The 16849-nt window shown below is 31.1% G+C and overlaps 1 protein-coding gene across 2 annotated transcripts in view; it reads right to left on the bottom strand.

Annotated features, from left to right (window-relative positions):
- LOC111680410 (apoptosis-stimulating of p53 protein 1) overlaps window positions 1–14740 on the bottom strand; it is a 179785-nt gene extending 165045 nt beyond the window's left edge. The window contains exon 1 of one of the 2 annotated variants that reach the window (XM_046953656.1): window positions 13927–14740. The gene's annotated coding sequence lies outside the window, so the exon portion shown is untranslated. Of the gene's footprint in view, window positions 1–630; window positions 1062–13926 lie in introns of those variants that run through there. The other variant, XM_046953655.1, reaches the window with a different exon arrangement.
- Window positions 14741–16849: the final 2109 nt, after the last annotated feature.

Genomic DNA, 16849 nt, shown 5'->3' with positions numbered 1-16849 from the left:
CTATAGTCTAGTCTATAGTCTAGTCTATAGTCTAGTCTGTAGTCTAGTCTATAGTCTAGTCTATAGTCTAGTCTATAGTCTAGTCTATAGTCTAGTCTATAGCCTAGTTTATAGTCTAGTCTATAGTCTAGTGTAAAGTCTAATCTAGGGTATAGTCTTAAGTCTAGTCTATAGTGTAGTTTTAATGCCTAGTCTAGTGTATCATCTAGTTTATTGTCTAGTTTTTAGACTAGATCTAGATTAGTCTATAATCTCCCGCAGTTCATTAGATACAAAATGATTTTTTAATTAAAGGTTTAGATATGATATAAATAAATATATGTATGTATTTATTTATGTGCTATATACTATAATCTTTATAATGTAGGGTGTTTATTTAGTAAAAAGTGCTGTTGTATTTATACAGTACAACTACAGTTACTAAAAGGTACACGGAAAAGTGCCAAAAACACAATCAATTAATTCTACTAAAAGCTCGATTTTAATCAACAAACATAATACTTTTACGCACAAAAAAACCTTTAATTATAAAACATTTAGGCGTTTTTTGGAAAATTTGCAACAAAAAAATTAAAAAAAAATCATTATACAAAAAGTATACAAAACAAAAAGTGAAAAAATGTTACTGACCTTACATTACAACATGTAAAAAGCGATTTATCACAATTAAAATCCAAAAAACGTACAGCAACAACAACAGCTTTCAATGATGTTTATAGAAATAAGTATCTCGGTGTGTGTGTGTGTGTATGAATGTAGAGACGTCGTCAGTTAGTTTGTGATGGCAGCAGCAAAATAATGAAGACAGGTATTGAATTTTAAATTTTTTTTGTATTTTATTTTCAAACCCAACTGATATCTTAAATCACTTTTATCTTACAAAAGAAAAAAACACAACACGAGTGACCGACCAATAAAGAGCAGGCGCGCACCTCTTTTTTTGTTTTGATTTTTTTTTTTTATTTAAATTTCACACTTTTAAACAAACTTTAAGTTTGTTTTTGTAATTTTATTTATTTATTTTTTTGTAAATTATTCTTTTTTTATTTAAATTTTCTCTTTTTTGTAATATTTTTTTTTATTTAGTTGAGGAATTTCTTTATAAAACACCTAAAAAGAAAAGAATTTATTAAAATTTAGAAAAATTTCCCCTGTTGTTGAAAATTTAAATAAATAAAAAAACTGGTCAAACGCACAATTAAAACATAAAAAAAATTTCTTTTTTTTATAAAATGAATTCTTTATTTCTTCAATGAAGTGTCTTTTATTTTCTTTTATTTGTTGTAGTTGTCAAAAAAAAAAAAACCAAACAAAAACGTTTTCAAAAATATATATCTATCTTTAAGATACACAAAACAATGCTTAACAAAAAAATCCCCAGAGAGTTGAACAAAAAAAAGTATTTTAAACAGAATTTTTAACCGCCAAACTTGTAGTTGATATTTCTACAACAACTCAAAACGAAGTTTAAAAGCCGAATGAATTCCAGTTTCAGTTACAAAAACACAAGCTCAAACTCAATTAAATCTCAAATAATTAAAAAGAGAGCAAAAGAGAGAATTCCATAAGATACAGATACAATTGAGTGGCGGGAAAGGGGGGCTGGTTAAAATCGCACATTTAAAAAAATCCACGTACAATTGCTTGCTATGACGTTTAGAAAAAAATAATATCAGTCAAGTCTCCCAAAAGAATGTGGTCGTATCCAGTTTGAAAATGTGAAGAAAAAACAACTTAAATGGAAAACGCCATCAGCGAAAAAACTAGCAACAACAACAAATACCTATACAGAGTTAAATACTCGTACAGTATGAGTTTCGAATTGAAATTGGATAAAAAAAGTTATAGACACAACAAAAATGTTTTGCGGCTTATGTCAATACTGCTAGACCCTACAGTTCTTTATATATATTTTGACTGTACATATTAATAAAGCTGATGTTGCCCCGATTTTAACGGTCAACATTGATTTGGAATTTAACGATCCTAATAATCAATATTCATATAAAAAATCGGATTAGGGAATGAAGAGTAAGTGGCCACTAAACTAGTCAAAAGTGTAGCCCATTATAAAATCCATGGATAAGACCATTCATTAGCCCATTGACTAGTTCACAAACTGATCATTAGAGCAGTCATATGACCTGGTCAATAGACTACAGGCAATAGAGTACTCCGTATATATGTAGCCATAGGACTGGTTCAAAGACTACACCAAAAACTAGTCAAGACACTAGTCCATAGACTAATTAACCACTAGTCAAGACAAAAGTCATGAAATAAGTTCAGAAACTAATTAATAGACTATGAATTGTCTATTGGTTACTGAATATACTAGATTTGTCTACAGCCTAGTCCATAGACTGATCAATAAAATAGTCCTTTAAAAAGTCTTTAGTCTAGTCCGTAGACTTGCTAAGAGACTAGCCAATTGACTAGTTCATAGACTAGCCAATTGACTAGTTCATAGACTAGACAATTGACTAATACATAGATCTAATCATAAACTAGTCAACAGTTTAAAAGACTAGTCAATTGATTAGCGATAAGGCTGGTCGAAGTCTACACCATAGACTAGCCAATAGACTAATGAAACCACTAGTCAAAGCAAGGTTAGTCAATAGACTACTGAAGACACTAGTCAATAGACATTTCCATAGGCTAGTCAATATACTAACACATATATTATTTAATTACTCATTATTCCGTAGGCGAGTCAATATACTAATCCATATAATATTCAATAGCTTTATCAATAGACTAGTCCAAAAAGAAGTCAATAAACTAGCCCATAGTCTGTTCAATAGAAAAGTCCTTTGACTAGTCTTTAGTTTAGTCCGTAGAATTGTAAATAGACTAGTTAATGGACTAGTTCGTAGATCAAATAATAAACTAGTCAAACGATTATTCATTAGTCCATATATTCTTTAAAAAAGTAGTCAATTGATTAGTCATTGGGCTGGTTCGAAGAATGCACTATATACTATTCAATAGACGTATCTATAGACGGGGGAATTTTCCCTTTTTGCCCCCGTGGATCCGCACCTGCGATATCCTAATATATGCATGTGTATGCTAGTCCATAAAGAAGTCAATTAACTAGTCCATGAGACTATTCCTTACACTTGAAAATATTCAAAATACACAAGTCAGTGATTTAGATCAAGACCTACAGTTAATATTCTTGTCATTCCCTGCCTTGTCATTAGAATAGTCAATAAACTTGTCAGAAGTCTCTGATTAAAGTTGAAAGTTAAAAGACTGTTTCATGAAATTATACATCAATAGAAGGTCGGACTAGATAGGTCAATAGACTAGTACTAGTATACTATATACAAGTCCATATAGGATATTATTACAAAAAAGTTTATAAACCAGACCATATACAAACTAGTCTACTTAATATGCAAGAACCTAGAGGCTAGTCCTTGGCTTGTCATTAAAATAAGTAGTCTATAAACTTGTCAGAAGTCTCTGATTACAGTTGAAAGTTAAAAGACTTTTTCATAAAATTGTACATCAATAGGAGTTTGGACTATATAGGTCCATAGACTAGTACTATATACTAGTCTATATAATAGCTTATGTACAAACAAGTTTATAAACTAGACCATATACTAGTCTACTTAATATGCTAGTCCGCATATTATAGAATATAGACTAGTCCATTCTGGTTACTAATATACCGAGTCCTGTAAAACACCAAAGATATACCCATTCGATTATAATGATCCTTGAAAATATAAGAAACAACTTTACTACCTATGTATAGCGTTCTACACGAAAGTCACTGACAAGGCATACCGCAACATTTGGGCTTTATATCATTATGTATTTTCGCTACAAAATACTTCTTTTCCAAAAAACCGGTATGAAGTCGCGACAAAAAAATGCTCCTCAACTTCATTCACAGTGATGGATGAAAACAAAAAAAAAAGAAAATTCAAAGCAACAAAAATCAAATCAAGCAACAATTTTCAAAATTGCAAACATTCAACACTAAAACACGGTATAAAAACAACCGATCGTATAAATGAAAAATCGTTAAAACGCAAAATAAAAATAACCACAAACAACAACAGACGCCATAAATGAAACTGGTTGGCGTTTGGACCCGTGTGCTTATTGGATGTTGTCGTCATACCAAAAAACTATACTCCAAAATAACACAACAAGAATATAAAATTTAAAAACTGACAAAAAAATCATCAAAAACAAATAAAATAAGAGAGTCCTCGCAAATGAAAAAAAAAATTTAAAACAGCCCCAACAACAACAAGAAAATATAACATTCGTTATTATTTGACATCTCAATGGGTGACGGAGAGTCCAAAGCGACACGAATCGGGACGAGTCGACATGAAGTACTTAAATACTCATTATTTGTTTGTAGTTGGGGTTTTATTCAAAACCAACTACATGTCTTTATGTATGAACATTAAAAAATTCTCTTTATGTATTTGTATCGGGGATGGACATCCTTAATGGTCTGATTTCGAAGAACGATGCTGCAGATCACTTTTTTCTTGATGATATTAAACTTTGGAGGGTCCTTATAAAGCTTGTCGATATTACCCGGTATATAATTAGTCAGTTAAACGAGATCAGAAGTAGAACAGAACTGTAACAGAACTAGAACAGAACTAGAACTGAACTAGAACAGAACAAGAACTGAACCAGAACTGAACTAGAACTGAACTAGAACTGAACTAGAACTGAACTAGAACTGAACTAGAACTGAACTAGAACTGAACTAGAACTGAACTAGAACTGAACTAGAACTGAACTAGAACTGAACTAGAACTGAACTAGAACCGAACTAGAACTGAACTAGAACTGAACTAGAACTGAACTAGAACTGAACTAGAACTGAACTAGAACTGAACTAAAACTGAACTAGAACTGAAGTGGAACTGAACTAGAACTGAACTAGAACTGAATTAGAACTGAACTAGAACTGAACTAGAACTGAACTAGAATTGAACTAGAACTAAACTAAAACTGAACTAGAACTGAACTAGAACTGAACTAGAACTGGACTAGAACTGAACTAGAACTAAAGTAAAAATTTGCGAAGTCAATTAATCGATTTGGACCTGCGCTTATATGGATAGTTTGCTGGTTAAAGACCCGATACTTGGCTGCGACTCGAAGCGTTGTTGCAGAATCAAACAAAAATTTTCAATGCTACCAAAATGTTCAACCCTGACAATTATTTAAACATCATGTATGTATGTAGGTAGATTTGCCTGGTTAAAAATAAAATTGTAAAATTGCCATATTGCTGAAAGCCATGCATGATTGCTCGTGTTTTCTTTCATTTTTTGTTTTCATTCGATTTTATATAAAATTGTTTATTAAAATCAACATCAATTTTTTTTCAATCATTATTACGTTAATACACGTTCATATTGAAAGATCTCAATTATTATCGGAATCATTATTACGTTAGTAATTATTTGTCATACGAGTATGAATTTTCTGCTCTTGTCTTAAGTTTTGTGGTAAAACTTTGTTGTTTTTTCGGTCATTCCTCAAGTCTAATGTTCAACTAACAAAAATTCATTCACGATCAATAACACAAACACTTACACTAATGCTTAGAGTTGGTTCTCTTCTAGCAAAAACGTTACAACTCGAGAAATACAGTTTCGTATAAAAACAAGTAAGAAATTGTAGTTGAGAAAAGACATAAAATTGGAATTATATTATTTATATTTGATTTATATGTTTTGGAGATTACATTTAATTATGGACCTATTGTGATTAAATTTAGTGTCATGATCATTTCTATGATAGATTTTGATAGGAACTTTTTGATTTTTTAAGAAATCTATTACAGTTTAAATATTTTGCAAAAACGGGCCCATTATTTCATGATTTCTTGTTTTCCGAATAATGGCTTTGGTCCATATATAAGCAAACATACTTCTTACTTTGTCTCAAATGTAGATTCTTTTCCGACTTAGAAAATTATTTAAAAAATGAAATTTCGAATTATAACGGTCTTGCTATAACTAGGCATTATGGATTTGTGTACATAGTCAGTCGGTCGATTGGTAAAAGAATGTTTGTTTATATTATTGTTGTCGTTGTTTAAAGACCAGTTAGCTAAAATAATGACAATAAACTACAATAAATGTGGTACTAGTATCAGTGTTTTCCTTGTACAATTAAACAAATAGAGAATAAAAAAAAACATTTTTACAAAATCACAGTTAAATGTTAGAGGCATTACAGCAGCAAAAATAAAATTGTAAACGATGTACATACTGCTAATAAAAGCACAATACGATACGACATTTAGTCGTGTTTAATAAATACAGAGTTTAAAATTTCCCATAACGGCGTTGAGAAAGTGCTGCTGACGGTAGTTGAAAAAGAATTTAACGACTGTGGTAGAGTGTCGGCTAAAAGTCGTAACTACTAATACGAGGTTGTTTGATTTGTTTATTACCCACCATCAAAAAAGATAGGTTTTGTCATTCCGTTTGTAACACATCGAAATATTGACCATAGAACCACAAAAGTATATGTATTCTGAGTCCTTTTTAAATTCTAAGACGATATAGCAATGACTGTCCGAGCGGAAAGAGCCATATTTTATGAGGATCTCCAAAAAATTACATTAGCGGCAATTACTGCCTTAAAAATTCAAGATCAAGCGCTGAAATTCGATATAAGTAAGTTTCATACGAGCAAAAATCTGTCTACCTAATTTTATGAAGATCGGTCAATAATTAATCCTTCCCCCGATATAAGATCCTCCTTAGAAAATGACTTTAACGCACACTACTGGATTGAAAGTACGAGTATAGCGCTAAACTTCGATATAAGCAAAGTTTTTATAAACAAAAATCTCTCTACCGAGTTTTATGAGAATCGGTCCATAATTGACCCTTCCCCCCATATAAGGCCTCCTTCAGAAAACTTATTTTAGGCACATTACTTTTTATAGGAGTGCATTCCATTTACGGCATAGTCGAATATAACACTCCTACTTGTTAGGCAATAATATAGTCTGTTTAATGAGATCCTTTAAAAATAATTTTTGAAATGGGATTTGTCCGATACAACTAAATCCGCCTATAACTCGGAAATTATAAAAGACAAAAAGCATTCACAATCATCAAGCTCTAACCGAGCTCTTTCGGAAATCTTTAAAATCAAATGGTTGTCTAAAATGGCACTAGTATAAGAAATTCATATTTTAAACATGTTTTACTTTGGCCCCCATAGAGCCGCCTCTAGAGAAATTTTGGATCCAAAATTAAACTCTAATACTCCTTGGCTATATTAGCTAAAAATTTTATAGCGATAGGACCAACCCTTTAGAAATGCTTGATTTACAAAATCTGTCACACTACTCGTAGTGCAGAGTTTTGAACATTGTCTTGTCCCGGTTGTTGAAGAGATACCTTCGGGTGGACGTGGTGACTGTGGTTTGAACCCAAAATTTCGGGAAGGGAATATCGATTAAAATACAGATATCACTAAGAGGAGAGATTGTGGGGGCTTGAAAGTTGGTGTTAAATAGATAAGTTACACGATTAATCTATACATTCGTCTTAATGTGTCGGATATTTTATCTTGATTGTAATAGGTTAAATGGTGAAGGTTATAATAGGTTGAATGTTGAGGATCAGGCTTAGCTATATTCATACTAGAATCAAATATGTATGTTCTTTGTAAATAAGAACTTTTCTGCGTGATTGTAAAGAGAAGGGATATTGTTGCATCTCGGAAGTGATGTTACATGAACGAGCAGAACCATGTATAAAATTTCAATCTAAATGAGCAAAATACAAAGGGGAGGTGGCGAGTCGTTTTTAACTCACCCTGTAGTTGGAAAAGTACCAACGCAATAGTTTGCGTTGCACTAGATTTCTGATCGTTGGTCTATGCCTACAGTAAACAATTACTTCGGCCGATTTCGAAAAATCGTTTTTAAAACTAACTCACGAGTTTTTAATCGATGTGTCCACATCTCTAATGGACTTCGAGATAAAGCAGACTAATCGTTGCAATTATCCTAGTTTGTTCGTAGCAGAAACCGTTCTAATTAATCTGGCTATCGCATTCAGATACTCCTGCCATTCTTAGATTGATGGCTAGCTTATATCTTAGATCGGAACATTGTGATGACTGCTTTAGTTCATGCTTTAAACCGTTAGTATTATTTCCTTTTCTTTTTTTTGAGTAAAAATTAACAACATCCATTTTGACATTTAAAGTTAACGGATTTCTGTAATATATAATTTAAGATGTCAATTAGTCTCCTTTTGATAATTTCACTGATTGCTATCATTCAACAAGTGTCGAGTAATAAACTAAAATATCTATATATTGCTAATTAGTTAACCCCAACTGTGCACTTATTTTATGAATGTGAACTTTACGAATACTTTCAGTGAATAACAAATTAAATGTAAACCCCTAAATTAGGTAACTTTTGCTCGAAAACAATAAAAACTGAAATCTAGATTAAATGTAAAATTTTATTTGTAACTTTCAAATGGACATAGTTTTTTTAACTTCCTCACACAAAATAGGGCTAATAAATGTGAACTGTTTGACAGTTTGTTGTGTGTCCAACATTTTTAGTTTTTGCATTTAGTCTTCTTCAAGGGTCATAAAAAGAAAACAAAACTTCAAAATAACTTCCCACATAAAGATCTTGTAACGAATGTTTTGTTCTGTTTTTAATTTATTTCTTTATTAAAAGAAGTCAAGAAAAATATTTCTACCACCACCATCACTACTAACCAACACGTAGCATTCACTCGCTCCGTTTACGCTTGAATACGGGAGCTACTTAAAAGAATTTCATTTAACTGGCTTCGGTCGTCATAACGTTTATTTTCTTCTGTAGTACTTTTTTAGTCTTATATTTTTATTTTTTAGACTAAATGTCTAAAACTTTTAGATTCATTTCTTTGAATGTGTTTGCGAATGTGTGTGTATGTGTGTCTTCAAATGTTTTTCTTCCCTGTTCGATGAAAAGAAATTCTAGAATAAGAAATTGTTTATAGAAAAAATTGTGGATGATGATGAAGAAGAATAAACTATTAAAAATGAATAGAACATATAAAAAAAACAACAAAAATATTTCAAGCAGAACCAATGGATGGATGATGCTGAAAATTATGTCGCTATAATGATGATAGCCGTTAATGATGATAGAGATGATGATAATCATCATCATTGTGATAATGATAATTATAGTAGTAGCAACAACTAACAACAACAATTACAGTTAACAAGCCAGAAACAGCGTAGTTTTTTTTATATAATTATAATAATGATGATGATATTTACAATTAACTATATCAGAATGGATTAGGTATAATAGTGTCTTAAATCATTCTGAAATTCTGACTAAATTATTGTATTCAAAGGCTTTCAATAGCACATTTGTTGTGATTGATTTATAATCTTTACGTTTAAAGCGTGAGCTTTGAATAAGGAAAAAATTTTGAAAAGTAGGCCCCGTAAGGGACAAAGGCGATTATGGATCGAGGCTTTAAAATTAAGTCATTCGAATAGATTTATAGTTCAGTGTAAGTTAATATCAGTTCTAAATGTTAAATTGTGTGGATAGGTTAGTGTTCTAGTCTAGTAAATCGGAGGTCGTGGGTATTTCGATTCACACTTGAGGTACTGGTAAAAAGAACGGAAAGCATGGCGGGTAGAGGCCTAGACGATTTGATGTATGAATATCCTTCTATCTAAGTAACTAACTTACTAACTAACTAACTCACTAACAAAGTAACTACCTACCTAACTAACTAACTGACTAACTAACTAACTAACTAACTAACTAACTAACTAACTAACTAACTAACTAACTAACTAACTAACTAACTAACTAACTAACTAACTAACTAACTAACTAACTAACTAACTAACTAACTAACTAACTAACTAACTTACTAACTAACTAATTAACTAACTAACTAATTAACTAACTAACTAACTAACTAACTAACTAACTAACTCACTAACTAACTAACTAACTAACTAACTAACTAACTAACTAACTAACTTACTAACTAACTAATTAACTAACTAACTAATTAACTAACTAACTAACTAACTCACTAACTAACTAACTAACTAACTAACTAACTAACTAACTAACTAACTAACTAACTAACTAACTAACTACCTAACTAACTAACTAACTAACTAAGTAACTTACTACCTAACTAACTAACTAACTAACTAAATAAATAACTAACTAGCTAAATAACTAACTAACTCACTCACTAGCAAAGTAACTAACTAAGTAACTAACTAACTACCTAACTAACTCACTAACTAACTGACTGACTAACTAACTAACTAACTAACTAACTAACTAGCTAAATAACTAACTAACTAACTATCTATCTATCTATCTATCTATCTATCTATCTATCTATCTATCTATCTATCTATCTATCTATCTATCTATCTATCTATCTATCTATCTGTCTATCTAACTAACAAACTAACTAACTGAATGACTAACTAACTATCTTACTAACTAACTAAATAACTATTTAAATAACTAATTACCTAACGTCTTTTAACAAACGTGCAGACCAGCAACCGATAAATTGTCTTAAATTCCAAAAATTTCCCAGAAACTACATAACTATTACCAGCCTAATTTCCAATATTAAGACATTGGTCCGCCTTAATGGACTCTAGAAATAGTTAATTCTTTTTAAATGATTATTATATTTCTGAGTTTTTTTTCCGCATAAGAAAATTAAAAAAAATAATAGTTGTTGCTGATGATGAAGACAACGACACTGAACGATATTTGTCGCAATCGTGACTATAAAACAAAATTACGTTTATTTCCATCTTACACGCTCCCAGACTCTTCTCCTACCAGAAGCAATACTTTATGTATTCTTCAGCTAAAGCATCATCGTCACTGCCATTCTCCACAACATCATGTTGTTTGTATCCATCTACAATTACAACTAGTTGCAAACAACTAGAGCTCAAAACAACAAGCAACAACTACAACAACGACAGCAGCAGCAACATCAACAAAATATGGCAACAACTACATTTAGAAAATCATATTCTATTTTTTGTCGTCGTTGTTGTTGCTGATTTTGCTGTTCCTACTCCAAAAAGGAAATTCACACACTATACAAAATGGACCATAATTTAATTTTTTCTACATCGTCTTAGTGTTCGTCATCATCATCATCTTGCTGTGACCATCAACATTAAATAGTTGTGTACTTAAGTTTTATTTTTTTCAATTGCACTATGGCTTTAGAAAAATTGAGAATCACTCAACGCTTTTATTTGGTAATCTTTGGTTTTTATACTATTTTTATTATGAATTGAGTTACGATGCTCGATATCGATCAAAATTTCAGTATTTGATTCAAATGTGATAAGTTTTTATCATTAACAAGGACCTATGTTGCTTCATCTAGAATACATCTAGGCTTAATACAATGTCTCCTGGGAAATCGGGCCAGTTTGGCTAAATATGTAAGGCCCCTAAAAAGATGTTATTAATGTTCATTTATGTGGTATTGACCTTAGCTAACGTAAACATTTTGCAAAATGTTTTCAGGTTCAGAAAGCCGAAGGCGTCTTCAATGCGCATTGGTACTATTTTTTATTCCTGGACTAGTTTTTTTTTACCGCGCGTAAGAAGATTAATCAAATGTAATGCAAAAGATGTATATGCTGCAAGTTATATAACTGCATGGTGTCAATTTGATTCCTTTGCCCTGGGTAGTCACGATTATTTGCGATTATTTTAGGGAACCTTAACGAAAATGGACTTTGATCTGTCTAATATGCAGATTTTGTAATAATTCTTAGGGGAAAGTATCCAATTTACATGTACAGAAGGATTCTAGACGCCATTAATACGTACTTAAGCTGGGCTCAAGTCTAAAATCGGGGACCGAATTACGGCATCGTCATGTCATCATATTAGATGCAGGATATGTTGGGATCTTTGAAACACTAATCGCAGATAGAATGTCATGGTCAAACAAAACCAGCCTGAGGTTATGTGTTGAAACCCCAGAAACATAGCTCATAGACATAAGTCCACGCAAAAAAATATTGAGTAAACTGGATTAAAATAAACTTGGCCCAAATAGCGCTTAAGATATTTTCGGACAGCAAAGGACAATTATTCTGATATCAGATGATAATATTATATGTGAGAGGCACGTTTTGAAACATATACATATAGGTACCAGGCTACTCAGGAGTAATTAGAAACGAAAGAGCGAATATGTTTACATCAAATGGAGGAGAACTTCATGAAGTACGATTTAACAAGGCCTGAATAATAAACAGGCCTCGTTGCATCATCGTAACCCTAATGAGAAGGCCATGAAACATTATCTCAGATTTTACACCCCTTAAGAGCCTGTAGAGCAATATCAGGTAATAAGGAGAATAAATAATCTTTTATAGGTAAGTTTTGCATTACTTGGGTAACAAACTATTCAGAACTAAAGGCAATGTAAATGTACGTCCTATTAAGGAATGACAACTTGATAAAGTTGAGCTAAAGAGTCAGAGGATCCCATATGAAGTATTGGTTGGAACCACAAAGATCCTGTGGGGTAAACCTATGGACTAGAAATTAACTCAATTTTTTTTTATGCAAAATTGGACGTGCGAATTCAGACGTATGTAGAGCACGTGGAGAGTGAAACTCTGGAGCACTTTCTTTGCCACTACCAGGCATTCGTCGAATGTTAATCCAAGTACCTTGGAAGTGCTGTTAATCGGGAAATAACATTCCTGACTAACACTGATTGGAAGATTCTTAGGAATTACTGAAAAATAATTCATTCAGCTGCACAACCGATTGTGGCCATGGTGTATTTCTTCAGATTTGATGTAGTATATATCCTCCTATCAACCTAATATTACTCAGAATTACGGACACAAATATACAAAATTTGATCAACAGATTTAGAAGAAAGGAGAGCATTCGAACTGAAAAGTGCAACTCTAGAAACTTTCGTCGAATTTTGATCCAAATATCTTCGGAACAACCATATATACATAACTTCATTTACGAACATTGATTGGAATTTTTAACTGGATTTCTTTACGTTCTATGAAGTTTCCCGCCACCACCATTTTCCATTCAAATGAACGTACAACTTTCTCTATAGTGGTCTAGAAGTATTTCTTTTGATTTGAAACTTAAGAATACTGATTGGAAGATTCTATGGAACTACGGTGCAGAAAATTGAGTTTTTTAAATACTCGATGATAATTTATTATATTCTTAGAACAATATAGCTTTTTGCACCAATAGTTTGCATTTAAAGGAACGTACAACAAGTCCAATAGCGAACTTTCAATCCCAAATGATGTCAATTGATCTTTATGAGAAATATGAAACTTCCAACTTATATTCTATTAACTTTTTTAACAGGATTTCTTTACGTCCTGTGAGGTTTGCCCCCACCACCATTTTCCATGCATGGAGCAACTTTCCCTATAGTAGCCTAGGAGTATTTCCTCTGATTTGGAACTAAAGAATACTGATTGAAAGATTTTATAGAATTATGGTCCAAAATATTTAGCTTTTTAAATACTAAACGATAATTTCTTTTATTCTCAGCACTAAATAAGGTTTTTAATCGACAATTTGCATTTAAAGGAGCGTACAACAAGTCCATTAGCGGATCTGATGTAGTATACATTGTGCTTTTAACCTATGTACAAAATTTCCGAACTTTAAATCCCAAATAATGTCAATCTCTATGAGAAATATGTTACTTCCAACTTAAATTTTCTTCACTTTTTATAGAACTTAACCCATAGTGTTTTCATTTTATTGGTGTTGTTGTGGATGACGATGATTTTGTTTTTTTGTTATTGTATATATTTTTTTTATTAAGAAACCAAACAAAATCACGTTTATACCGTTGATGAGATGGTTGTGGCATTTTTTTCAGCTTCTTCTGTTGTTTTTGTAGGATAAACGCTTCAATTGCTTTAGAGGAGAAGAGCAGCAACAACAGCAGCAGCAACAAAAAGGTAAAACAATATTCACAAGCCACATACAAAAAAAAGACAATGTGGAATTTATTATAATTTTTAGTTGTTGTTCTTGTTGTTTCTTTTAGTTTGTTAATAAGATTTCTTTAAAAGTTGCTGGGACAGATTTAGAGTAATTTTCGAATCTTTTCTTAAGAGTTTATTCTTTTTTTGCGCATTTTGTTTAAAAATAATATTTAATGGGATTTTAATTTTGCAGCGATAATAATGATAATAAAATTTTAGTAACTTAAAGATTTCTATTAATTTAGTTTTAAATAATATCAACTTTTTTACCCATTTGCTTTAATGTTGGCGTTTTTTTTGCGTTAAAAAAAAACATTTTCAAATAAATACACTTACACTCACTCTTCCAGTAAAAAAAAATTGTTTTTCAACCATTTATTACACTCACTAACATGAATTTTTTGTCGCTTTCTTGTGGATTTTTTCAAGCACTTTTGCACACAATTTCAATAATAAATATGCTTTTTTGTTTAAATACTTTTTAGTAAAATGATTTGTTTAGTAATATTTACAACTTTTTTTTAAAACAAATAAAACACTTTTGTTTGTGATTTTCTATATATTTTATAATTTTTTTTTACAATTATTTTGATAATTTGCCACAATTTTTTTTTAAGGTTTTACTCTAAAATAGGTTTCCGTTTTTTTACAATTCCCGTGTACAATAAGATAAACTCTTATTAAAACTAACTCTTTACAAAAACAATCGTTTGTTTGTCTCCACTTCAGCTTAAAGATACAACATGTTTTCACCTTTAACCGTAATTTAGTTTGTCTCTTTCTAACTTCTGCTTATTGCCTCTACAAAAATGTTTAACGATCTTCTATTTTTCGCTCTAGTATCTTTGTTACAACTTTTAACTCTCCCCCGTTATTCTCTTTAAACAAAAATAATTACCTGTTATCTTTCAGTTACAATATCTACTCTTTTGAATTTGTTTCTTTACTAGATATATTCACCACTTGTTTTGTACTTGTTGGTTAATGTATTTGTTATGTTAAGAGTTTTTTTTCTCTCTCTCTTATCACTCATGTTCACCTGTGTGTTGGCGTCTTTACTCTTATTGCTTGGCAAGTGAGTGAGAATATTAGTTGTTACATGTACAGATATGGCAGATAGGGTTGTCTTTGTTGTACAATTCAAAATTTACCAGTTTGTTTATGGTAATAGAAAGTGGTTGGCAAGGCAAAGCGTGTGATCCAAAGGGCGTTTTTTTGAGTTTGAATTATATTTTAAAAGCCAACATTTAGACATTTTAAAGACTGTTCTAAGTAAACTTAAATGTCGACTTTAGTTTATTGTGTATAGTCTTCTTTACAGTCTAGACTATAGTCTAGTCTATAGTCTAGTCTATAGTCTAGTCTATAGTCTAGTCTATAGTCTAGTCTATAGTCTAGTCTATAGTCTAGTCTATAGTCTAGTCTATAGTCTAGTCTATAGTCTAGTCTATAGTCTAGTCTATAGTCTAGTCTATAGTCTAGTCTATAGTCTAGTCTATAGTCTAGTCTATAGTCTAGTCTATAGTTTAGTCTATAGTCTAGTCTATAGTCTAGTCTATAGTCTTGTTTATAGTCTAGTCTAAGTCTAGTCTATAGTCTAGCCTATTCTAGTCTGTAGTCCAGTCTATAGTCTAGTCAATAGTCTAGATTATTGTCTAGTCAAGTCTAGTCTATAGCCTAGTCTATAATCTAGTCTGCAGCCTATAGGTAGATCGATCGATTGTCATATTCTGAAGTATAGATCGATCAATAATGAAATCGTCATGATCATTTACATATTTATATATTTATATTTAACATAATTATGAAATATAAACCGTTATTGCAGGGTCTGGTTACCAGTTGAAAAAATGCACCGACAGGAAAAAATCAATCTTTCCAATGAAATAAAAAATGTAAATTTCAATATCGTAAATAAAGTAAATTTACGTTTTTAGTGAATACACAAACCATCTAGGTACAGGGTGTCGCAGATGTTTAATAAATAATTTATTAAATATTTAAGGCGCATCCTGTATTGGCTTAGCAAAACACTACATTTTCGAATTTCAAAAATGGTAACACTGTAATAAAAGATTCATGTCTTAAATAATTGGTGTATATTTAAAAATACGTTATTGAATTAATATGAATTTGTTTTTTCAGCTTTTTCAAATTTCTTTTTTTGTATTTTATTTAATTATTCTAAACTCTATCCAACGTATCAGCATACGCGTAATTTCGTTAGCTTTACAATGGTATGTAACACTTTATGGTTTCATTCTATTATTAATCATGTAAAAGTGTTTATTGTTAATAACTTCCGTTAGAATATCGATATCTTCACAAAATCTGACAAATTAAAGTTCTAGGTCAATAGAATTCATACGAACAAAATTTTTTTCCACGGGACATAATTGCTCATAGCTCCCATACAAGGTCACATCTCAAAAATCAATTAAACGCCCATAGGTCATTACCTAGTTAAGATACATATGTATAAAAATTTTCGGAAAATTTTCCTTCCGAAAATCATTTAAAATATAAAAGAAAATGTTTTTAATGTTCCAAAAATTCTGCATTTGTAACAGTGATGTATGAGTTTTTCAAATTTTTACAAATATTTCACCAAAAAAAAATTATTTATATAAAAGTAGCTGAACTGGAACTGAACTAGAACTGAACTAGAACTGAACTAGAACTGAACTAGAACTGAACTAGAACTGAACTAGAACTGAACTAGAACTGAACTAGAACTGAACTAGAACTGAACTAGAACTGAACTAGAACTGAACTAGAACTG

This window comes from Lucilia cuprina, chromosome 6 (assembly GCF_022045245.1).
Source record: "Lucilia cuprina isolate Lc7/37 chromosome 6, ASM2204524v1, whole genome shotgun sequence".
NCBI lineage: Eukaryota > Metazoa > Arthropoda > Insecta > Diptera > Calliphoridae > Lucilia > Lucilia cuprina.
The sequence above is the reverse complement of the archived record's forward strand: the minus strand, read 5'-3'. Positions and strand labels throughout refer to the sequence as shown.